Raw genomic sequence first — 25,798 nt, 5'->3', positions numbered from 1 at the left:
AGCGGGGTACGTGTATGACTGGGGTTCACGGGGAGTTACACACACGATAGGCCCTGTGCGAGTGGGGTACGTGTATTACTGGGGTTCGCGGGGAGTTTCACACGTGATAGGCCCTGTGCGAGCAGGTTATGTGTATTAATGGGGTTCGCGGGGAGTTTCACACGCGATAGGCCTTGGGCGAGCGGGGTACATGTATGACTGGGGTTCACGGGGAGTTACACACAGGATAGGCCTTGGGAGAGCAGGGTACGTGAATGACTGGGGTTTGTGGGGAGTATCACACGCGATAGGCCCTGTGCAAGCGGGGTACGTGTATTACTGGGCTTCGCGGGGAGTTTCACACGCGATAGGCCCTGTGCGAGTGGAGTATGTGTATGACTGGGGTTCGCGGGGAGTCACACACGTGATAGGCCCTGTGCGAGCGGGGTACGTGTATTACTGGGGTTCGCGGGGAGTTTCACATGCGATAGGCCCTGTGCGAGCGGAGTACGTGTATGACTGGGGTTCGCGGGGAGTTTCACATGCGATAGGCCCTGTGCGAGCAGGGTACGTGTATTACTGGGGTTCGCGGGGAGTATCACACGTGATAGGCCCTGTGCAAGCAGGGTACGTGTATTACTGTGGTTCGCTGGGAGTTACACACGCGATAGGCCTTGGGTGAGCGGGGTACGTGTATGACTGAGGTTCGCGGGGAGTCACACACGCAATAGGGCCTGTGCAAGCAGGGTACGTGTATTACTGGGGTTCGCAGGGAGTATCACACGCGATAGGCCCTGTGCAAGCAGGGTACGTGTATTACTGGGGTTCCCGGGGAGTATCACATGCGATAGGCCCTGTGCGAGAAGGGTATGTGTATTACTGGGGTTCGCGGGGAGTCGCACACACGATAGGCCTTGGGCGAGTGGGGTACGTGAATGACTGGGATTCGCAGGGAGTCACACACACGATAGGCCCTGTGTGAGCAGGGTACGTGTATTACTGGGGTTCGCGGGGAGTTTCATACGCGATAGGCCCTGGGCAAGCAGGGTACGTGTATTACTGTGGTTTGCGGGGAGTTACACATGCGATAAGCTTTGGGAGAGCGGGGTACGTGCATGACTGGGATTCGCGGGGAGTCACACACGTGATAGGCCCTTTGCGAGCAGGGTACGTGTATTACTGGGATTTGCGGAGAATTTCACATGCGATAGGCCCTGTGCGAGTAGGGGATGTGTATTACTGGGGTTCACGGGGAGTTTCACACACAAAAGGCCCTGGGTGAGCGGGGTACGTGTATGACTGGGGTGCGCGGGGAGTCACACACGCGATAGGCCCTGTGCGAGCAGGGTATGTGTATTACTGGGGTTTGCAGGGAGTTTCACATGCGATAGGCCTTGGGCGAGTGGGGTACGTTTATGACTGGGGTTCACGGGGAGTCACACACATGATAGGCCTTGGGCGAGCGGGGTATGTGTATTACTGGGGTTCGCGGGGAGTTTCACACACAATAGGCCCTGTGCGAGTGGGGTATGTGTATTACTGGGATTCGCGGGGAGTTTCACACGTGATAGGCCCTATGCGAGCGGGTTACGTGAATGACTGGGGTTTGCTGGGAGTATCACACGCGATAGGCCCTGTGCCATCAGGTTACGTGTATTACTGTGGTTCACAGGGAGTTGCACACGCGATAGCTCTTGGGTGAGCGGGGTACGTGCATGACTGGGGTTCACGGGGAGTCACACATGCGATAGGCCCTGTGCAAGCAGGGTACGTGTATTACGGAGGTTCGCGGGGAGTTTCACACGCAATAGGCCCTGTGCGAGCAGGGTACGTGTATTACTGGGGTTCGCGGGGAGTATCACACGCGATAGGCCCTGTGCGAGCAGGGTACGTGTGTTACTGGGGTTCACTGGGAGTTTCACACGCGATAGGCCCTGGGCGAGCGGGGTACATGTATGACTGGGGTTCACGGGGAGTCACACACGCGATAGGCCCTGTGCGAGCAGGTTATGTGTATTACTGGGGTTCGCGGGGAGTTTCACACGCAATAGGCCCTGTGCAAGCTGGGTACGTGTATTACTGGGGTTCGTGGGGAGTTTCACACGTGATAGGCCCTATGCAAGCGGGTTATGTGTATTACTGGGGTTCACGGGGAGTTACACACACGATAGGCCTTGGGAGAGCAGGGTACGTGAATGACTGGGGTTCGTGGTGAGTATCACACGCAATAGGCCCTGTGCAAGTGGGGTACGTGTATTACTGGGCTTCGCGGGGAGTTTCACACGCGATAGGCCCTGTGCGAGTGGAGTATGTGTATGACTGGGGTTCGCGGGGAGTCACACACGTGATAGGCCCTGTGCGAGCGGGGTACATGTATTACTGGGGTTCGCGGGGAGTTTCACATGCGATAGGCCCTGTGCGAGCGGAGTACGTGTATGACTGGGGTTCGCGGGGAGTTTCACATGCGATAGGCCCTGTGCGAGCAGGGTACTTGTATTACTGGGGTTCGCGGGGAGTATCACACGTGATAGGCCCTGTGCAAGCAGGGTACGTGTATTACTGTGGTTCGCGGGGAGTTACACACGCGATAGGCCTTGGGTGAGCGGGGTACGTGTATGACTGAGGTTCGCGGGGAGTCACACACGCAATAGGGCCTGTGCAAGCAGGGTACGTGTATTACTGGGGTTCGCAGGGAGTATCACACGCGATAGGCCCTGTGCAAGCAGGGTACGTGTATTACTGGGGTTCCCGGGGAGTATCACATGCGATAGGCCCTGTGCGAGAAGGGTATGTGTATTACTGGGGTTCGCGGGGAGTCGCACACACGATAGGCCTTGGGCGAGTGGGGTACGTGAATGACTGGGATTCGCAGGGAGTCACACACACGATAGGCCCTGTGTGAGCAGGGTACGTGTATTACTGGGGTTCGCGGGGAGTTTCATACGCGATAGGCCCTGGGCAAGCAGGGTACGTGTATTACTGTGGTTTGCGGGGAGTTACACATGCGATAAGCTTTGGGAGAGCGGGGTACGTGCATGACTGGGATTCGCGGGGAGTCACACACGTGATAGGCCCTGTGCGAGCATTACTGGGATTTGCGGGGAGTTTCACATGCGATAGGCCCTGTGCGAGTAGGGGATGTGTATTACTGGGGTTCACGGGGAGTTTCACACACAAAAGGCCCTGGGTGAGCGGGGTACGTGTATGACTGGGGTGCGCGGGGAGTCACACACGCGATAGGCCCTGTGCGAGCAGGGTATGTGTATTACTGGGGTTTGCAGGGAGTTTCACATGCGATAGGCCTTGGGCGAGTGGGGTACGTTTATGACTGGGGTTCACAGGGAGTCACACACATGATAGGCCTTGGGCGAGCGGGGTATGTGTATTACTGGGGTTCGCGGGGAGTTTCACACACAATAGGCCCTGTGCGAGCGGGGTATGTGTATTACTGGGGTTCGCGGGGAGTTTCACACGTGATAGGCCCTATGCGAGCGGGTTACGTGAATGACTGGGGTTCGCTGGGAGTATCACACGCGATAGGCCCTGTGCCATCAGGTTACGTGTATTACTGTGGTTCACAGGGAGTTGCACACGCGATAGCTCTTGGGTGAGCGGGGTACGTGCATGACTGGGGTTCACGGGGAGTCACACATGCGATAGGCCCTGTGCAAGCAGGGTACGTGTATTAAGGAGGTTCGCGGGGAGTTTCACACGCAATAGGCCCTGTGCGAGCAGGGTACGTGTATTACTGGGGTTCGCGGGGAGTATCACACGCGATAGGCCCTGTGCGAGCAGGGTACGTGTGTTACTGGGGTTCACTGGGAGTTTCACACGCGATAGGCCCTGGGCGAGCGGGGTACATGTATGACTGGGGTTCACGGGGAGTTTCACACGTGATAGGCCCTATGCAAGCGGGTTATGTGTATTACTGGGGTTCGCGGGGAGTTTCACACACGATAGGCCTTGGGCGAGCGGGGTACGTGTATGACTGGGGTTCACGGGGAGTCACACACACGATAGGCCCTGTGCGAGTGGGGTACGTGTATTACTGGGGTTTGCGGGAAGTTTCACACGTGATAGGCCCTGTGCGAGCGGGTTATGTGTATTACTGGGGTTCGCGGGGAGTTTCACACGCGATAGGCCTTGGGCGATCGGGGTACATGTATGACTGGGGTTCACAGGGAGTTACACACACGATAGGCCTTGGGAGAGCAGGGTACGTGAATGACTGGGGTTCGTGTGGAGTATCACACGCGATAGGCCCTGTGCAAGCGGGGTCCGTGTATTACTGGGGTTCGCGGGGAGTTTCACACGCGATAGGCCCTGTGCGAGTGGAGTATGTGTATGACTGGGGTTCGCGGGGAGTCACACACGTGATAGGCCCTGTGCGAGCAGGGTACGTGTATTACTGGGGTATGCAGGGAGTTTCACACGCGATAGGCCCTGTGTAAGCGGGGTACGTGTATGACTAGGGTTCGCCGGGAGTCACACATGCGATAGGCTTTGGGCGAGCCGGGTATGTGAATGACTAGGGTTCGCAGGGAGTATCACACGCGATAGGCCCTATGTGAGCGGGGTACATGTATTACTGGGGTTCGTGGGGAGTCACACATGCGATAGGCCCTGTGCGAGCAGGGTACGTGTATTACTGGGGTTCGCGGGGAGGGAGTTTCACATGCGATAGGCCCTGTGCGAGCGGAGTACGTGTATGACTGGGGTTCGTGGGGAGTCACACATGCGATAGGCCTTGGGCGAGTGGGGTACGTGAATGACTGGGGTTCGTGGGGAGTATCACACACGATAGGTCCTGTGCGAGAGAGGTGTGTGTATTACTGGGGTTTGCGGGGAGTTTCACATGCGATAGGCACTGTGCGAGAGGGGTACGTGTATGACTGGGGTTCGCGGGCTGTCACACACGCGATAGGCCCTGTGCGAGCAGGGTATGTGTATGACTGGGGTTCACGGGGAGTCACATACGTGATAGCCCTGTGCGAGCAGGTTACGTGTATTACTGGGGTTCACAGGGAGTTACAAATGCGATAGGCCTTGGGCGAGGGGGGTACGTGTATCACTGGGGTGCCCCAACGGGAATTGGCAGTGTGTGTCCTCCCAGGTGAGCCCTCACCACCCTCCCCAGGGCCTGCAGGTAGCCCACACCACAGGGTACTACCCTGCACCCCTAGCCATGCCCCACAGGCAGCCCATCCACCCTGACCATGCCCCACAGCCAGGTCACATGTCACCATGCAAAAGTTAGCACCGACTCATGTCCCCCTGCGCCCCCAGCCCAGCAGTGACAGGCACCTATCAGCAGGCCGACTCATGTCCCCCTGCACCCCTCCACCCAGCAGTGACAGGCACCTGCCAGCAGGACCCAACTCATGTCCCCCTGCACCCGCCCACCCAGCAGTGACGGACACCTGCCAGCAGGTCCCAACTCATGTCCCCCTGCACACCCCCACCCAGCAGTGACAGGCACCTGCCAGCAGGACCCAACTCATGTCCCCCTGCACCCCCCACCCAGCAGTGACTGCACCTGCTAGAAGGCCCCGACTCATGTCCCCCTGCACCCCCCACCCAGCAGTGACGGGCACCTGCCAGCAGGCCCCAACTCATGTCCCCCTGCACCTCCTCCACCCAGCAGTGACGGGCACCTGCCAGCAGGCCCCGACCGATGTCCCCCTGCACCCCCCACCCAGCAGTGACGGGCACCTGCCAGCAGGCACCGACTCATGTCCCCCTGCACCTTCCCCACCCAGCAGTGATGGGCACCTGCCAGCAGGCCCCGACTCATGTCCCCCCCAACATGTCATAAAGATGCACAATCATGGCCCTCATGTCCACCAAAATCTCACAGCACGCCACCGCAGTCTTGAGATGCAATGAGTTTCCCAATCCACCCCACACTGCCATGCCTATCTCATGACACAAACCAAAAGTCAACTATGTACATCAACACATGTCCATCACACACACACACTGGGTGCCATTGCTTGTGTAAACCCACATTTTGACATGCATGAACCCAATGAGCGAATACCACACATGGAAGTAAAATATGAAAATGTATTATGAACAAAAGGAATGTAATAAAAAGAAAGCATGAAAAAATGTCAAACATGAAATGAAATGCATGTCCAAAACACCAAAACATACAAACATGAAATGTAGAACCAATCCAAAGAAATCCAAAAGAATATTCGTCCAAACTCTCCGTCCACCAAAGCAAATCCAAAGGAAACGCAAAATGTAAAATCCATTGATCCATGGGGGAATAAAAAAATAATAAGTTCTCAGAAATCCAATGTTCAACTATGTGCAATGAATGTTCAAAGGGTACATGAGCCTAACGAAAGAAATGAAACTCATCAAACAAACTACCTAAGAAATAACTATATACAAAAGTGTGGGGCATAGTCCAATCACCTCAAAATAAAGCAAAACGAAAATGAAACCTAACACTAAAAACTATATACAAAGTCCGACGGCAAACTTTCCAATTTCCCGGGCCAGGGCATCATTGAACTCCTGCTCTATGTCCTGGAGGCGGTCCTCTTCCATGGCCCTGAGGGTTCGCAGGAACCATGCCATGTTCAACTCCAACTCCCTGCGAATTGCCTCAAGGCACTCGGCCCGCCTCAGCACCCTCCACATGGAGTTCTCCGCCCTGACCATCGTGGGCCGTGCCTCTACCGCCCGCCGCCGCTCCGCTTCTATGGCCTGGCCCAACCGCTGCCACACGGAAGACACTCCCAATCCTGGGTCCTCCTGCCCTGTGGCCGATGCCTGCCCCTCGGATGTTGATGGCCCTGAGCCATCATTGCTCCCACCTTGTTGCTGCTGCTGCTGTGGCTGTGCCCTGGCTCTTGCTGTCTGCACATCCACCTCCGGCTGGGGTGCAGTTGTTGTGGTGGCCACCCCTGCTGGACGTCCGACTCCTGACTGTGGCAGGGATGTGTCCTCCACCAGCCTGGCCGCAGGGTCAGAGGCAGCTCCACAGGGTACCCAGGTGATACATGGGTGGAAAGATGGCATGGGGGACGACTGGCGCATAGGGGGTTCAGGTGAGGAGGGGGTCGTCAGAAGGTCCACCATATAGAGGAATCCAGCCCTGGTGATCCTTCCCAGTAGGTCAACGCGGTCAACGAGGCATCCGAGATGACATGCAGTGTCTTCATGAAAACACTGCAGGTCACATCGCATGCCCCGTTGACGCAACGCCATTCCAGCCAGGACAGGCTCAACCCGGTCCCAGATTGCCACGTCCGCAGGGAGAGGAAGGCCAGTTGTTGTACGCTCATCCCCCCCTGAAAATGGGTCTGGACGTAGGCATCCCTGTTGGTGCAGGATGATGCAGTCGCATGATCGGGGACAGGATTACACACAGGCACCTCCGCGGCCGCCTGTGCTCCAACCTGTCCCTGTCCCTGTACTGCACCACTAGCACCAGTGGAATCCCCACCTCCAGACCCCGTGTGTGTCCTTTCCACTGCCTCCTCCACCAAACCCTCCACCAACCTGGATGACTCCGTGCCATCTTCCTCCGTCGGACCCTGTGGGGTCTCAGCTGCCCCTTCTGCTGCTGAGGAGTCCACCTTTGACCTCCGTCTCTTGGACCTACCCTCGGCAGATGCGGCCTGGGACACGACACCAGACTCCTCTCTCCCCGACGAGATGACAATGTGGGAGGGGAGCCGGGCCTTGCGTCTCCGGCTGGTGGTGCGATCCTTGCCGCTTTGCTCCACAGCACCCTCTCCGCCCTCTTCATCAGTTGACACTGCAGACAGGGAGAGATAGAACACAGGCATCAGGGCACTGTACAATTGACTGATACACACGTGACAGTTGTACATGAGTGGCAGTGTAAAACTACAGACATGGCATCACACTCCCCAACACACATGTCATTTCAACTCACACACATGAGCAAATCAACAGGTATATTGCACCAGGCAGCACCATCCATACACAAACAACAGCACGAGCAGCCGAAGGTGAGCCTGACATCACACGAAACATCACATCACATCACACGCCCCCAGACTTACATGCATGTGTATATCTCCACCAACTGTCGCAGTGATGAGATCGCCATCCATATCACATCTTGCATTCAGCCTTCTACATGTCAATGTCACATGCATCCATGTTGCATCACAGTTGCACACTTGTCAAATACACCCACATGCACATGTGCATAGTGCAGATACATGCAGCATGAACCAGCATCCATGTGTGACACAACCATGCCACAGTACATGGACATCATTTATTACATGTGTGCACCCAAACATACATTTGCACAGCATGCTTACCAACACATACACCATCGATGTGTCTCACATGGCAGGTTCACGTCCCTGTACATACGCATCCATACATGGCCCTACAAAGACATATGTGCAACCTGCACACTCCTGGCACACCACAACACGCACAGCGTCCAATCAGTATGCATGTACACTTACCGCTCGACTCCAGACGGGTCTGCCTCTCAAGGACCTGGACATGGAGCGCTGGGCGTATGCATTCCAGGACCCTCATTTGGTTGTCGGTCAGGTGGACCCGGCAACCCTTGGAATCCGCTGCCTTCAAGAGGTGCCGGGCCTTGTTGAGGGTCCTGGACCTGAAGTCCTCCCAGCGCTTCCGGACATGTTTGATCTCGCAGACTGCCACCCCCTCCTCGTTGATGGCAGTCACGATGTTCATTCAGATCCTCTTCCGTCCTTCATTGTCGGTGTGCGAACTTCCAAAGAGGCCTCATACTGCCCAAGGACTTGCTCCACCAGGACACCAACTTCATTGCCACTGAAGCTGGTGGCCCTCTGCCTCTCTGGCTGGGGGTTGCCAGTGGTACCAGATGGTGTTGTGTCTGACATGGCAACCCCAGACGCAGGTGTGGGTGGGCAACTGGGTCCTGGGACTGGGCTGTGGAGCGATGGTATCCCAGTCGGGAGTCTTCAGTTCCAGCAGGGGTGGTCACAGCAACTGCACCCCTGCAGATGGCTGACGTGCAGGCAGCAAATAGCAGGGCATGTGGGCAGCAGGCAGCCAGGCAGCAGCAGATGGCAGGTGGGAGCGTGTCAGGGCTCTGGGGGCAGGAAAATAGCCTTCTCAGCAGGAGCGTCGTCTTCCATGTGTTGTTGCATGGCCAGCTTGATACGGAGTGATTTGGCATATGAAAAAATTGCCCATCAGCGTGAAATCGAGGAAAGGCCCTCAGCGCATAAGCGCATCTGTGATGTTACGTGCGTGGGCGTTTCCCTCGTGACATGTACATAGTGATTCAGCACGTGAAAAAACTGCACGTCCACGTGTTAATGCATGTAATCCGAGGAAAGGGCCTACACGCGTAAGTGACATGACGCGCGCGGGCGTTTCCCTCAGCACGGGTTAAAGGTGAGCAGCTCCCGGCAGTTCGCTGTACGTGCCTTTCGTGGAGACCAACGTGTGTGTTGCTACTTCTTGTTGTTTCATGCACCATCACTACTTCACAGCTATCAAGGGCGTATCTCTTCTTTTGGCGGGGGTATTGGCTACATGTGTTTTTCATTATCACACTAGTCTGACAGTGAGTCGCGCAAGCTATTTATCTCACTGCGGGTGCCCCTGTGTATCGCGTACCCATTTTCAAGGTCATAGTAGCCTGCGTGTCCCACGCGTACGTGTTTTTCGTGTCCCTGGGTGCCATTGTGTACTGCGGGAGGTTAGTTCCACACATGTGGGAACCCAGGATGCGTGCACAGTTTTACTGCAGTTTTGGGGTGCCTGAGCATTGTGTGACCCGGAACTTCATCACCAGGGTCACATACAGCCTTGCAGGTGCAAGAGTGCTTATAACATTTTGTATCCCACCCTCTTCACCTCAATTGCCCAGGACAATTGTGGTGTACACCTCCCATTGGCACTTCTCCATCTGTGCCGGCACTCCTCCATCTGTGCCATGGTTAGGAGGCCACCAAAGGTGAGGGGTGCCTCAGCTGGGCGTACTCCTCGTGGCGGGTGTGGTCAGGGATGTGGCCAGGGTGACCAGGGAGTAGGGGGACTCCAGGGTGTCCAGGGTGGCTCCAGAGGGGGAAGAGGCAGGGGTGCAGCAGCTCGGGGCGATATTGAGCCACGTGTTGGTGCAGTCATGCCACCACCCCCTGCGGCTCCGGTAGATGCAGTTCTTGCATCTGGCGTCCGTGTGAACCGGCAGTCCATTTCATCGACTGCCATGGGCCCAAGGGTAGTGGTAGCTGCAGGTGCAGCTGTGGACACCACCACCCAGGCTCAGGATCTGCTAGCGCAGGCTGCGTTGGCACTTGAAGAGTCACTGGAAGATTTCCAGCAGGTCAGGAGGAACACCATAGGTGCATGCAGGGCTGCCCTGACCGAGACACATGTCCCTGGGGCAGCAATGTCATCTGCTGCCCCGACCAGCCGGGTGTTGGCAAGTGCAGGGGCAGATGCAGCCAACAACACCCCGGTTGTGAGTCTACCAACCGGGACAGTCGTGGTCAATGACCCTGGCACAGCGGATTTTGCTGCGCAGGGTCCATTCCAGGGAACCCAGCAGCCACTGATGCAAGTCAGGCCTTTCGGTCATCCTTCAACCGTCCTTCAAACTGCCACTCCCTTGGTTCAATCCACCGGTCCCACTGGCCATACTGATCAGGATGGTATTCACCAGCTAGGGTCCGCGCCACCATGCAAGAGGAGGAAGATTGCATCTGCAACACAGGCTGGGACCCCAGACACAGCCACGGCCTCCCGTCAAGGAGAAAGCATTTCTGCAACCAGGAACTGGACTCACTTGTGGACTACGTGCAGGCCCAGAGACGTGACATGCTAGTGGGGCCGAATTGTCAAACTACGGCTGCCCATCAGAAGACCCACTGGAAGCATGTCGTGGATACTGTGAGTGCATTCGGCCATGAGGTGCGCACAGCTGCCGAGTGCAAGAAGCGTTGGAATGACCTCAAACGCAGCGCTAAGGCAAAGCGTGCCTCTAATTACAGCATGACTATGGTGACTGGCGGTGGGCCACCACCTGAGGAGGATCACCTCACTCCGAACATGGCACTCGTTGCAGAGTTCATACCACAAGAATTGGTCGAAGGAGTGGGAGAGATGCAAGACTTTGATGCCCAGTCCAGTGAGTGTTGTTGCGTGTATGTCCAGCCCATGTGTGTTTTGCCTGTGTGATGTGTTGTGCTTGACTGCCACTAAATGCTATGTGTACATGGTTTTCATGTGCTAGTCATGCAATGATTCACTGATGCGTGCTTGCTGTGCAGGATGGTGTACATGTAGAGCAGACGGGGAGTGTCCTCATCACCATACTTGCACCCTACTCAGATGCCCCTCCAGTCCATGTTCCTGCTCTCTGGCCCTTTTGCATGCAGCCAGGGGTGGTTTTTCTCTCAGCACTGGGACTATGTCATTGCATGACTGATGTGCATGTGTCCTCTGCCTGCATGTGGGTACTCCACGTAGGCATGCCCCCTTGCCCCTCCACCCCCCTGCACCCCAATTACACCATTGCACTGTTGTGCATCATTTTGGCGTACTGCAATGGCCTATTCAAGCCTCCTGTGTACATGCTATCTTCCACCAGCCAACCTGCCAGACACATGCAGTGGGGTACATCCTCTGCCCTTCATGCATGGTGTATCACTTGGACTGTGCAGATGTCAGATGCTCCGCAGGGACATGAGTGCCCATTCATGCTCCATGTGCATTCCATGCATGTCCCTATGTGTCCTTGCCTGGATGATCATTGTAGTACGTGTCTTGTATGAGCAACATTTCATGGGATTTCTACAGCCATCCCATGCCCACTCTGGCCCTGTCCTGCATCACACACATGTTTAGGGTGTCACAGTATGTGTGGGGCACAGTCTTCCCCCAGTTTCAGGCCCACTGACTCTGTCCAACCGGTGTAGTGGCTTTTGCACACTTGGGTGTACTACTGAGGGTCCGTCATGTGTCCTGCTTACTGTCCCGTCATCATCTGCTGTGTTGTCAGTTGACTCAGATGATGCCATTGATGCTAGTCAGCACTGTCTGCCAATACACAGGTCTCTGTTCAGCCTTTTGCTACAAAGCAAGGCATCCCTGCATTTTCACTGAGGGGGTGAGGGGGCTTTGCTTGCAGCCATGCAAACAATTGCATGCGGATTGCACATGATGCCTGAACTAGCCCTTCCACTGGCTTCACGATTTTTGTGCAGATGGCAGATGCTCCGCAGGGACATGAGTGCCCATTCATGCTCCATGTGCATTCCATGCATGTCCCTATGTGTCCTTGCCTGGATGATCATTGTAGTACGTGTCTTGTATGAGCAACATTTCATGGGATTTCTACAGCCATCCCAGGCCCACTCTGGCCCTGTCCTGCATCACACACATGTTTAGGGTGTCACAGTATGTGTGGGGCACAGTCCTCCCCCAGTTTCAGGCCCACTGACTCTGTCCAACTGGTGTAGTGGCTTTTGCACACTTGGGTGTACTACTGAGGGTCTGTCATGTGCCCTGCTTACTGTCCCGTCATCATCTGCTGTGTTGTCAGTTGACTCAGATGATGCCATTGATGCTAGTCAGCACTGTCTGCCAAAACACAGGTCTCTGTTCAGCCTTTTGCTACAAAGCAAGGCATCCCTGCATTTTCACTGAGGGGGTGGGGGGGTTTTGCTTGCAGCCATGCAAACAATTGCCTGCGGATTGCACATGATGCCTGAACTAGCCCTTCCACTGGCTTCACGATTTTTGATACACATCACAGGGAACTGTCAAGCCTTATTAATTTATTTCATGGCTTTTCTGCAGGAAGATGAGCCTCCAGACTACCTTTACCAGCAGACACAGGGAAGACTAATACAGAACACTGGGCACGTTTGGTGGTGCAGACGTGGGGATGTGTGCGCAAGCAGATGCACAGGGCTTGTGCTCAGACGTCTGACAGAAGCAGACGTGTTTCCAGGCAATTCTGGCAAGGTGATCAACACAATGGCCCACACCGCAGACTACCTTCCAGCAGGCCACTTGCACATGGATGCTAAGTGGCACCAGTGGTGTGGAGCTTTGCCAGGCATTGTTGGAGAAGCACACAGTACAGCTGACATGCGTTGAGGGCCAAATGCCAAGTGCCTTTACTAGTTGTCAGGGGAACAAGTGCCAAGTGCCTTTACTAGTTGTCAGGGGAACACGCAGGGGCCATCAAACATATCCTCAGGTACCCCCTGCTCCAATGAAGCAAAGTAATTAGGGTAGTAGCATTCCTGGCAAGAAACTGATACAGCGCACAAGGACAACCAGCGAGGCTCAGACTTGTGGTGAGTGCATGTCATTTGCATGTGCAAATTGCCACGTGCACTACCTACTTAAATCTGTGGCAGCCAGAATGCAACTTGTACTGAAGTTGCACTTTACTATACGCGTCTAGCAGCTCACCCAAGGACCATTGTATCATGTCTGATTCTTGACCCATTGGTCTTCCATTTCCCGCGCGGCCACATGCGCCGGCATTACTGCATTGACAGTGTATGTACCATCGGTGGGCCAAACTAACGTATGGGTACATAGCAGCAGACAGGGGAGTTTGTTTGTGGAGATGTCACTTACTTTGGGGCATGGATGGGGGTGTGTGTGTCCGTTGTAAACACACATTCAGATTAGTAACTCACGCTCTCTTTGCAGCATTGAATTGCTCCTGTTACCGGACCTGAGAGTGCGCAGGCAGGAGGCCAGCACTCACCCCAGAGATAAGTGTCTCTTTGGCTTTCATTTGACTGATTTGGTACAATGTGCATGATTAACATGTTTTCTCTTATTGAGAATGTGTTTTTGTGATTAGTTGTATTTTGCCTACTTTAGCTTGGAAATCCACATCCACTCTCCTGCCCCTCTTTCAGGTTATCCTGAATACCAATGCCTGTCCATGCAACTTATCCCTGACCCTTCTTCCCCGCCGGGGTCTCAGAGGCCTATGTTAGTTTGACCTTGCAGGCACCCAGACCACGGAGGGGGAGGTTGGTTCAAGCCACTCCTGTGCCTGGACACCGAAGCTGTGACAGTACCCATCCGTTGTTGCATCATCATTGTATGTTATGTACCATGAATGGTACCCATCCTGTTGGACCATTGTTCACCTGTGCTACCTTGGTTGTTCTATCATTGTGCTTGTACATGTGCTTTGACATTTCCTGCTACCTCAAGTCATCTACTGGAGACTCTTCCAGGGTTTTTTGGTGCCTACAGCCTTTTCACTGGTTTGTGGGTTTGCCTACTTGGAGTTCTCTGTGATTTGGTATTTTTACCAGTCAAGGTGGCCTCTGAGGGGGCTGGACCCTATTTACACGGAAGCTGGAACATGGAGTTCAAGGGGTAGGGTGATTCTGTAGCCAGGTAGACTTGAGGGAAGAAGGCTACATACCCCAGAGACAGTTATTCAGAAGGTCACAGTGATGTGTAAGAGAGGGCCTTTTGTTGTTGGACAGTTGGCTTGGCCTACAGTGTTTTGGGGACTCTGACATTGTGATTGTGGGGTACTATGTACATGATGTGCTGTGCTGCTCAATGCCTGTTCCTGTGTTGTCTTTACTTTTCAGGTGTCAGGGGATTGGTGTGGTTTGACATGCTGAGGTGTTCACATGGCCAATGTTCACATGTGATGTGTACAGGACAATGAGGGTCACTTGATTTTACATGCATATGTTGAGTGCATGTCCCTAATGACACACAAAGTTGCACAATGATCCACCACACGTACATCCACCCTTCCATGGCCACAGGTGCACACAGATTGCATTTTCAGGCCTGCGGTGTCCATGCATCACATTATCTATTGCCATTTGGGTACCCTGTACATGCGTCATTTCGTTGTAGATTTCTTTAGTTTTTTTCATGTGATGCTCAAGGTGTATCTGCAACACAATGGCTGCTCAAAGTGCTCTGTGATGTGCAGTGTGTTGCAGGAGACACACACAGCACACGGGTTCGGGAGTTTGGGTTTTTCCATGCTCAATGTGCATGTGAACGTGCATTCAGTGTTGTGTTCATGCTACGACTGTTGGAAAGCATTTATGTCTGACTTTGTATGTGTGGGAGGTTGTTGGTCAGTCATTTCATCTGATTCCATGTCAGGCATCATTGTCTCATGCCAATTTTCATTTATGACATGTCTCCTTGTATATTATTGGTCTAGTGTTTGTCTTTTGCTATTGCATGCCATGTCATGGTGTAGCAGACAAGGGTGATGTGGTTTGGGTGGCATACCAGGGATTGTGATTTACTGGTTTGCAGGGGTGTGTGATACACACCTTGCATGTGTTCCTTTGGTCACACAGTATCGGTTATTTTTAAGTAGCTAGGGATACACACAAAGTGGCACTTCCGTGGGAACATTCTCAGGGTGGTAAGGTTGTGACAGTTGACTGTCTCTTTGTCATCATCAATTGTCACCTGGTATGTGCCAGGACTGTGTGCACTCCACAGGGGTGGGAGTTTAGGTGAAAAATGTGGCCACAAGCTGGGTCCGGGCTGCCTCGCCACATGCCCTGTCCCCTCCCATGGGCAGCGCCTGTGCCTGTGGTTGGGGATGTGGGGGCACTACCATGTCCACCGGTACCTCCCAACGTGTTGCAACATTGTGCAGGACACATGCTGCCACAATGATCCTGCACACCACTGGGGGTGCATATAGTAGCTGCCCACCAGAGCAGTCAAGGGAGCAGAAGCGTGACTTGAGCACTCCGAATGTGCGCTCCACTATGCCCCTGGTTGCAATATGGGCATTGTTGTATCTTACCTGGGGTGGTGTGGGGGGCTTCCGGATTGGCGTCATCATGTGGTTGCTCAGAGGATAGGCACAGTCCCCTGGGGAGGTGATAATAGTTGAGATTATTAGGGTTTGGGTATTTGTCTGTGTGTGACTTGCATGCATGTGCACAGGCATTTGTACTCACCTAGGAGCCATGTGTCGCCATGCTGCCCAGTTTCCAGGGCCCGGCTCAGGGCAGACATTCTGTATATGGAACTGTCATGGGTGGAGCCAGGGTAGTTTGCATAGACAGAGGTGATGATTCCTTTAGCATTGCCTACAACCTGCACGTTGATGGAATGTCAGTGCTTGCGGTTTTCGATAGATGTGCTCAGTGGCCCTAGGTGGACGTAGGGCCACATGGGTGCAATCTATGGCACCAGGCACTTTGGGGAAGTGTGCCACCCTGTAAAAGTCCTGGACCACGGCCTGCCTTTCTGCAGGTGTTCTGGGCATGTATATGTGCCTGCGGACTGAGGGGCGTGCAATGATGATTGCCAACACCTGGTGTAGGCAGCGTGACTGCGTGGCCTGTGAGACCCCCCCACTATGGCAGTGGTCTGCTGAAATGACCCAGTGGCCAAAAAATGCAGGACATTGAGCACCTTCTCCAAGGGGCTCAATGCTTGGGAGCACAGGGTGGGGGAAGTAAGGTCATCTTCCCACTCCCTGAGGAGGACTAGGATGATATGAGGTGGAAACCTGTACATGCCATAGACGTGGTCATCAGGCATCTCAAAAAGGCTGGTCCAGGGTAAAAAAATGCAGGCCCTGGCTATTCTCCTCCTGCGGTGTCCCACGATCAGTGCTGCGACAAATGGGGCATTGATCGTAGCTGTATATACGTGTTTGTTGTTTGCGTGCACTTTTATACTTTGCGCAGGGACGCTTCTGCCTGCCTTCGTGTGGCGGACGCAATGACGCCTATGTGCGCCTTTTGCCAAGTGCGGGTTTCCCGTATTCGAATCCATGAATACGCATTGTTGTTCGCATGCGTGTTGCTGTTCCGTGCATTTCCCTGCAGTACATCCCCAGTTACGCCTTCTTTTTCACGTGTTGTTCCCCATTCCACGTGTTACGCCCCATGTCCCGCCCCCTTTTTGGTGTGTGCGCGGACATTGTGCGCTTTCCCAGTGCGCATCGCGCACGGCATTCGGGATGTTGCAATGACGTGTGCGCCTGTGTGCGCCACGCACAGGTTTGGCGCACATTCCGAGAAAAACACGCGCAGGGACTTCCATGAATCGCATGCGTGCGCTTCCTTTTTCACGCTTGTGCCAGCTTGCGCCCCTTTTTTCGGCACACGTTTGTTCCATGAATCGGCGCCTAATTTTCTACGGTAGTTTTTAAGGGTTGTGCATGATTTGTCTCCTGTTTTTATAAGATTCTAAAGGACTCTGTGGCAGGAAATGTTTGCTAATATACTTTTTTGGTATGGTTACTTCCTGCTATATCAAGATTTATAGGAGCAGTTTTAGCAGTAGTGGTAGCAGAATTTCTGTTAATCATTTTCTGTTTTCTTTTAAATTTTGATAGAGGAGGCAAAGTTTATGTACTGGAAGATTGTTTAGTTTTGCTAAATTACTGTATTAGCTGTTTTGTTTGAACTTTTTGTACAAACTCTGCTAGAGATGGATGCCTATTTTGGACATTTTTATTTTCATTTGCTCTATTTCTGCGTTGTTTTCTACTGACTTTGTTTCTGGTAGGAATTCTGTAGGGTCTGTTGAAACAAAAAAATAGAAAGTATGGGTTGGGCAGTTGTGCAATGTATGTGTGCTGTATGCATGAGTGTCTGAGTATGATGGTAAAGATGTATCTGGTGGTGTGTGATTGTGCATTGGGCAGCTAAATTGAGTTGGGAAGGCTAGTCTTCTATTTGTGTGTTACTATACTGCGATTCAGATGACAGTAGAAAGTGAGCTAGTGGTGAGGATAAGCACTAATAGTAAATCAAATGGTATAAAATTAAAACAATTCTTTGTTTTGTAATACTAATATTCTAGGGGCTGAGTTATGTTATTTGTGCTCTGAAAAACTGGGATTTGTGTGCCATTCTGTGTGCTAATCCCTGTTTAATAAATGGTGATTTGTGGGTAGAATGGTACACAAATCTTTGTTTTTTTGGTGCACAAAGTACATGAATCACCCGCACAGTGTGTTTGAGTAATACATTTTAAAAACAAGATGATACATATAACAATTAACATTATAACAGTAACAGTGAAAGCAATTTAAAATTGAGAATCAGACCAAGAAAACAGTAAGTATCCCAATTAAACTGAAGGGGAGAAGGAGAGTAGTGCAGTAGAATTGACAGAGAGGGAAGGGTGGGGAAGAGGAAGAGGAGGGAAATGGATGGGGTTAAAGGTGAGAATGGGGGGAGAGGGAAGGGGAGGGAGATGATTAAGGAGATAAGGGAAGGGAGAGGGGGCAAGAAGGTGGGAGAGGTTTCATGTTGGGGAATGGAGAAGGAGAGATTTGAGGAAAGTGTAGAATGAGGAAAAGGTTGAAATAGAGGGGAGTGAGAGAGGTAAGGAGTTCCAGTGCAGGGTGGCTAGGAGCGGAAACGGGATGTGGCACAAGGGAAAGGAGGAGCAGTGAGAAGAAAGTGGTCAGCAGAGGGAATGTAGAAAGAGAGGAGAGAGGAGAGATAAGGGGGAGAAAGAATTTGGAGAGATTTAAAGACTAGGCAGAGAAATGTACTCGTTTTTTGTGGAATGAGCAGGTTTCTTTGTAGTTGGTGTTTGTAGTTCAGATGTTGCTGTTTTCCAGGAGATTGGTCTTCACTGCAATTGTAAAAGAAAGACGTCAGTAATTTTGTGTGCTTATAGCAGTGATGTTCATTGAGAGATTAATTTGTATGTCTTTGTAGTAGTATTCTTGTTTGATTTCTGAACATAGTGTATGCCTGCAGTTTTATTTGACTATGTGCAGCCTTTATATTTTATTTATATTATGTTAGTTCAACATGCTTTGTAAATGAGTAGAATATCAAGTGTATGAAATTCACTTGGTTTTTAAAGCAGTGTTATAGAATGTTAGGAGAAAGAAGAAATAATGTTATATTTATTTTGCAATTTGTATTAGGTAAATGGCAGAAACTGTATAGAAAAGCATGGAATACATGTATTTATGAAGCTGTGGGTAATAAAGTAGAAGGATGTGATTTTCAGGTAGTGGTGTTATTGCAGCTGGGAGCATTTCAATGAAAGTGTCTATGTGTGTGAGTGTATGAAGATGCATGACATTTTACTGGCTGTGTGTAATTTTATGAAACACTACTAAGTGTTTTTCCACAATTATATTGTTATTTCTTCCATCTTCTAATATTATAATTTTTTAGATAGGTGTGTGTGTAAGAATAAAATTAGATAGCAGACAAGTTTGGAAGTGATAGTTGATTTTAGCAGATAGAGAAAATGACAATAAGTTCATTTTATAGGCTATGCAGGTTAAATGGCAGTTACTCTGTTTATATGTTTATATTAATTTATAAGAGTTGTACATGTACTGTGCAGAAAATATGCATACCTGTAGTTTGTATTCATGCATGTGGATATGCATGCAGCTGCAAGTAGAAATCTTGAAGACGTGTACAGTAGTTTTTTAGTAGGTGCTTTCCAATGATATGAGACTTGTACTCAGAGTGATCTACAGTACATTTGAAGTGCTGAACTCTGATGATGGAGTTAGATGTAGAGGTCTTGGATGTGATTGGTGGATGGTTGTGTGACTGGTTAGCTGTATCCAAGGAGGGAATGGCACATAGAGTAAAGTGGAAATGGTAGAAGGGCTGTCCAAGTTATGATATGTCCGCGGACATGGCGGTAGTCTGCGGACATCGTGTATTACATACAGGGATTTTGGGGTGGAGAGGCATATAAATGAGAATCAGCAGAGCAATTGATTGGTCAGTAAAGTTTAGTGGGTGTGTTGCATAAGGAGATAGTTTGTCAGAAAGTCTTTTTCCTGAGAGAAGAACAGTTAGCTATGGCTGTTTGTTTCAGAAAACAGATTGTCTGGATTTTGGGAGACTCATGGGTACATTAGTTGGAGGTGCATGCACAACGCTGTGTAGTAGCTGCAGATATTGGATTCCCTCATGTGGAAGTACACTGGCATGGAGTGCGTGGAGTGAAGTGGCTGGATTTGGTACCTCTCTGTGCTAGTTTGGAGACAGAGCTTCATCCAGACATAATTATAATTCATTGTGGAGGGAACAATTTAGGACATGTGTCAGGAATTTCTTTGCAATTTGCGATGAAAGAAGGACTTGGGAAGGTCATGGACATGTTTCCAAATTCCCAAGTAGAAGGACTTGGGAAGGTCATGGACATGTTTCCAAATTCCCAAGTAATATTTTCTCGTATTGCGCAGAGACAAATGTGGCTGCGTTCTTCTTCATTTGGTCCACAAATGGAGAAAGCAAGGTGGAATGTTAATAAGGCTGTTTGTGCCTTTCTAGGAGATGTTGGCATGTCCTCTTTTCACAATGCAAATATTATGTTTCGTAGCACATACATTTACAAAATGCATTGCGTCCTTTTGTGGAATTACAGCCATCAATTTTGCAGTAGGTGTTCACTATTTCAAGTTTTTCAAACACAAAAAAACCACCACCAAAAGGCTCTTTTCAGAGCCACCACTTCCTCCCAGAGAAAAGTGCATTGATTTTGATAGGGCAGCACCCCAAAATTTTAGATGTTCGTGAACTGCCTGCGGACATCTAAAAAAAATGCACAGGGCACTGCTCCATTTATTTGTCACTTCTATTTCTAGACTGTGGAAGGCGGCTCTGAAAAGAGCCTTTTTTTTGGATTTTTGTTGTTTTATATATTTTTTGTTTTTTTTACACATGAGACACTAGGAGAGGAGGGGAAAGGAGGGTAAGGGGGGACACCAACAACAAGGATAAGAAAGGGCGGATAGAGAGAGGAAGATGTAGGGTGGCCCTTACTTAGGTAGTGGGCAGGACTTCTCGTGCTCCGAGACCATAGTCTCAAAACCACATACATACATACACAAAACTGTGACACCTCGAAAGGTAAGGGTCATCAGCATTGTGAATGGCCTGTGAGGCAGCTGGAGGGATGCGCTCTCCCACAGGAGTGTCTCTTGTGGTGAGAGGAGCGGAAACGGAGGATGAAGTAGAGGAACTCAACCTACTACGCGCCTCACAAGGTAAAACCTTGTAAATGGCCCCACCTTGGAACGACCTTAGGTGTACCAAAGCTGTACGAACCAAGCCTCCTGCGACTCAGCACCATTTTGCACTGGTTGCAGGTGACTTTGTTCGCACACACCTTGGGTACGTTACTATGAGTGGTAAATAACTGCCAGACCCAAGACTCATGGCGAGTGCTGTAGGGACTTCCACTACCTCATCCTCGTCATCCTCTTCATCCTCCTCTACATCCTCATGCCTGTTCCCCTCTTCGGGCCCTTGGGGAGGTGGTGGTGGTGGAGGGGGTGGGGGAGATGCTGAGGCAGATGTAGCACCAGCTGGAAGTAGAGGAGCCATTGATGCCATCAGGTTTCAGCAAAATCTGGAAGATTGGCAGCCAAAGTACACAGTGTTCTGTCAGATAGCCAGAAACACAATGAGGATGAGCTCTGGGGTGTGGCCTTTTATAGGGATGCGGGTGTGCGCTTTGCGGACACCCGCGCTGTCCATGGACAGATCGAACACCCCAAAAAGTTCCAAAAAGTATGTAGACATTCAGGGTCATTGTCTGGGACATGTGCTATGGTGAATGTTTACTATAAAATACTGTGGATTGCCTGAAAAGGTACTTTTAAAATGTTTGGGGACCCGGACAGTGTCCGCAATTCAGGACACATGCTCAGCGTGGGTGCGGTCACATGATGGCGTCACGAACATATCCATGAAGGGAACGGGTGTCCACAGGACACAAAATGCAGGGGAACGGGTATTCTACAGACAGTGTTCGGGTCCTGAAACTAATTAAAAGTGCGACACAAGCGAGACGAACAGTTACGGACTGGCGCGATGTTCGGAGAACTTACGGGTGTGGTGCGCATGTGTGTAGATGTTCTTCAGGCAGTACGGACAGGTATAGTGTCCTTAGAACACCCCCATTTTTGTGTATATGCGGACATCCCGGACACCGTGTTTGTTCTTAGAACAGTTTTAACTTGCCTGCGAACAGTACGGACAGGTATAGTGTCCTTAGGACACCCCCATTTTGGTTAATTGCAGACATCCCGGACACCGAGTGTGTTCTAAGAACGGTTCCATTTTGCTTGCCGACAGTACGGACAGGTATAGTGCCCTTGGGACACCTCAGTTTTGCTAAATTACGGACATCCCGGACACTGAGTGTGTTCTTAGAACAGTTTCAACTTGCCTGCGAACAGTACAGAGAGGTGTTACGCTCACCTGGCTCCCACAGAGGCGTCGATCTGAACTGGACAGCTGCGGTCTCCAACAATGTGGCACGTAGGGGTGAGATGACGGACTGGACTGGCCCACTAGCTTCGTTTGCTTGTCCCGTGGAGTTGAGCGTAAATCCCCCACCCCCTCTGTTCTCCCCACAGATCACCTTTGATGTCCCCTCTTATAGTCTCACCTGATGGTTTGAAAAGATGAGCTCTCCATCCTGCATTGAGCGCAGGGGCGCGTTGATAAACAGTTGCTTCACTGGCTCGAAGGAATTGGTGAGTTCCAGAACAATATTGACTCCGAAAAGTATGTAGTTCGTAAGAGTTCACATGTCTGACTTTCACTCTTGTCCGATTCCTTGCAGTTTGCAGCTTGTCCCCAGCAAAGAGTTCCTCGTGGTAGCTGACAAAGTTCAGGTAAGGATTTGGCTTATCCTACACAGTTCAATAAAATAAGGCCAGAATGTAACCTGTGGCTTGCTCCCTTATTCAGGTGTGGAGAGAAATATGAAGTTCGGGGAATAATGATGTGATGTCATCTTTGATGTCCTAGGTGTTAGTCCTAGCAGTGCACGGTGTCGGCGCGAGTTATGGTTGCTTAGCTTACCATAACTGGCGAATTTCAGGGGTTTTTCGGTTTTACTTGGAACCATAACGTCCCTTTAACAATCTTTTTTTACTGAATTTCATAGGTTTCAGTAGCGCAACTTAACCATAACAACCCTTTAACAAAGTTTTTTGTCGAAATTCATAGGTTTTTGGTAGCGCAACTTAACCATAACGTCCCTTTAACAAAGTTTTTTAGAATGAAATATATATATATATATATATATATATATATATATATATATATATATATATATATATATATGTAGTGGTTTTACTGAGATTTTTAGCTGACCAACATATCCTGTTACCTCCATTATTGACTTGGAGGTCAACATGGGCTGTCATTTTTTCATATTCAGTATGCATGTTTAACGTAAGTGTCAAGGTATTATGGTCACTAAAGTCACTATCTCGGAATTCTAACTGTACAACTCTTTCTGAGCAGTAGTTGGTGCCAAAAAAGTAATCTAGGGTTGAGGAACAGGTACCAGCAGACCATGTACACCTGCCAGGACAATCTCCATAAGTGTGTCCGTTATACACCAAGAACCCCCACCCTCTAAGAGTGTCAATCCACATCTTACCTTTCTGGTTTCCTCTAGGTTTTCCAATAATTCTCTGTGACCTAACATTTGCATAGTTAGAGCCAAGAACATGGTCTCTACATACTGCGTAAAGGTCACCACCTATCAATGCAAATTCATGGCTTTAAGTCGTCATCCAAGTTGAGCAAATCGTATCAATTGCCTCTAATATTTAATCTGGGCTATCCACTTCAGGAGAGACCTATACATTGATGAGCAACATTGGGACCATGCTGCTTTCAACTTTCACTAGAATTTCTATGACAAGAATGTTATCTGAGTTGATAATTATATTCTTGTTGACTAGTGGGACAGTATGTTTCACTCTAATAATCAAGCCGCCACACGCACGACCACGAGCACCTAGCATTACATAATGTTGAACCAATGTATCATGTTCTAATTAGATCTTTGAACAAAGCCATGTTTCTTGCATAAAGAATGCGTCAAATTCAGATAATAAGGGCATTGATATTTTTGGATCTAGCAAATGGGGAAAAACCCTTCGTATTCCAACTGGCAAACTTTAAAGTTCATTTTCACTCGACCAATTGGTGGACCAGAAACTTTCTAAACCAATCCCAACCTGTGACATCATCAAGGACATCCTTTTTGGCAATATATACTATCCTACCCGCTACCTCAGCTCTTAACGGTGGAGTCAGCACTGGAGGGATCTTAGTTGAAGGTGGTATATTAACATGGGAGGGGCAGTCAATAACATATCCCTGTTCTGTATCGACGATTCATGGTTACAGATAAGCAAGGTCACTTCAGCAGATGAACATTGCACATGGACGTAATTACCACCATTGACCTTCATGGATTCAACAAAGTTAAAATCCGCAGAGGACAATAAACGTAATGCAGTTATTCTACTACACACATTAAGAGGATCAGACCTATTAGTACAGCTATCAGTAAATGTCGCCGGACCTCTTGAAAGCAAGACGATGCAGAGCAATGCAAGTTTGCGCTTAGAAACCCGCGGCTATCAAGTGCATTATAAATAACCAATTACAAAAAAAATCAAAACATTTTGATGTGCATATTCAATGACAGCCATGAATAATTAGCAATTAGCACCATTTGGCAGGTAGTTACTTTGCTTCTAGCTCATGGGACCTAAATGTGATATATCCTTCATTTGATATCTTTCATTTTCTAATAACCCAATGAGTTTACACACAATAGCATAGCTTTTCGGCAATCACTATATTGAAATATTAGGTCATAAGAGGTCACATAAAAAAGAAGCAGATAGAAAAACTTAGTCCTAGATCCCATGACTGCCCCTTTTTCGAGTATTCAAACCTCTAAAGTACCAAAGTTCTGATTATGAAGAGCATATCAGTATGTATAAGCTTAGGCAAAGCACAGTATGGCAGTATTTGCATGGCACTATATTCATAATGTAATTGAGTGCTTACACTGCAGAACAGTACATAGTAATATATTAGTATGGATCAAAGTTTATACAAATTCCTGTGTGGTTTGCATCTAGCACCATACGATGAAGATAGTGCAGGGTGTCATAATGTGGCAAGAAGTATACCATATATCAGATGTGTGCAGGCATGCCATCTGTGGAGGGTGTGAAAGGCAAATTTCTATTTAATATTCATTATTTATTTAATAAAATAATTGAGATATGCAGGTAATTCTGTATCAGAAAGGGTGGTCTGTAAATTTGACCCCATTTTCCTAAACGTCGATGCTAGAAGAATATTATGTACATTGCCCTGCTGCATGAGTCTGCTGACAGCTGCAGTACCTGCTCTCCAGTGTCACAGAGCAGATTTAAACTCTGCATGTGCCTTCATGACAACTGCTGGGACATCATGTCCCAGCAGGTTGCATTTAGTTGTGGCCCTATCCTTCTGGTGGCAGGGTAAACTCTAAGAATAAGTAATTGCGGGCTTTGGTATAGTGATTGGTATTGCACACTACTATTAAAGCCATATCACATTGGTAACATACACATGTCAATCCTGTGAGCCAGGTTAGTTATGGAAAGGCTACTTGGATTCATGTTTAGCCTGCCTAACTCTATTGCAACAAGTGGGAGAAAGGGCAGGATGCTGTCTTCTTTTTATCCTCTGGTAGAAAGGGTAACTCCTCCCCTCAATGCCAGGAGCTCTCACCAGAAGATCCTTTGGGAACCATACCGCAAAGAGGTACCTACACAACAAAGGCCATCCTCACACACAGGTTGTTGCATAACCAAGGGCCTTTGAAGTTGCAGGCTTTGCAAGGGGTCGTAATTAGAGTAGCCATAAATGGCAACTGAGGATGGCTTCCTGCAGAACAAAAGCATGCTGGATATGATGCAAGAAGGCAATGGTCACTTTTCCTAGTGACAGGGATTAGACCCCTTACAGCAGGCTGTCTGTATTCCAATCTGCTGGGCCATTTTATC

Source organism: Ambystoma mexicanum, chromosome 5p (assembly GCF_040938575.1).
Source record: "Ambystoma mexicanum isolate Mex_15411 chromosome 5p, UKY_AmexF1_1, whole genome shotgun sequence".
NCBI lineage: Eukaryota > Metazoa > Chordata > Amphibia > Caudata > Ambystomatidae > Ambystoma > Ambystoma mexicanum.
Note: the sequence above shows the minus strand (reverse complement) of the source record.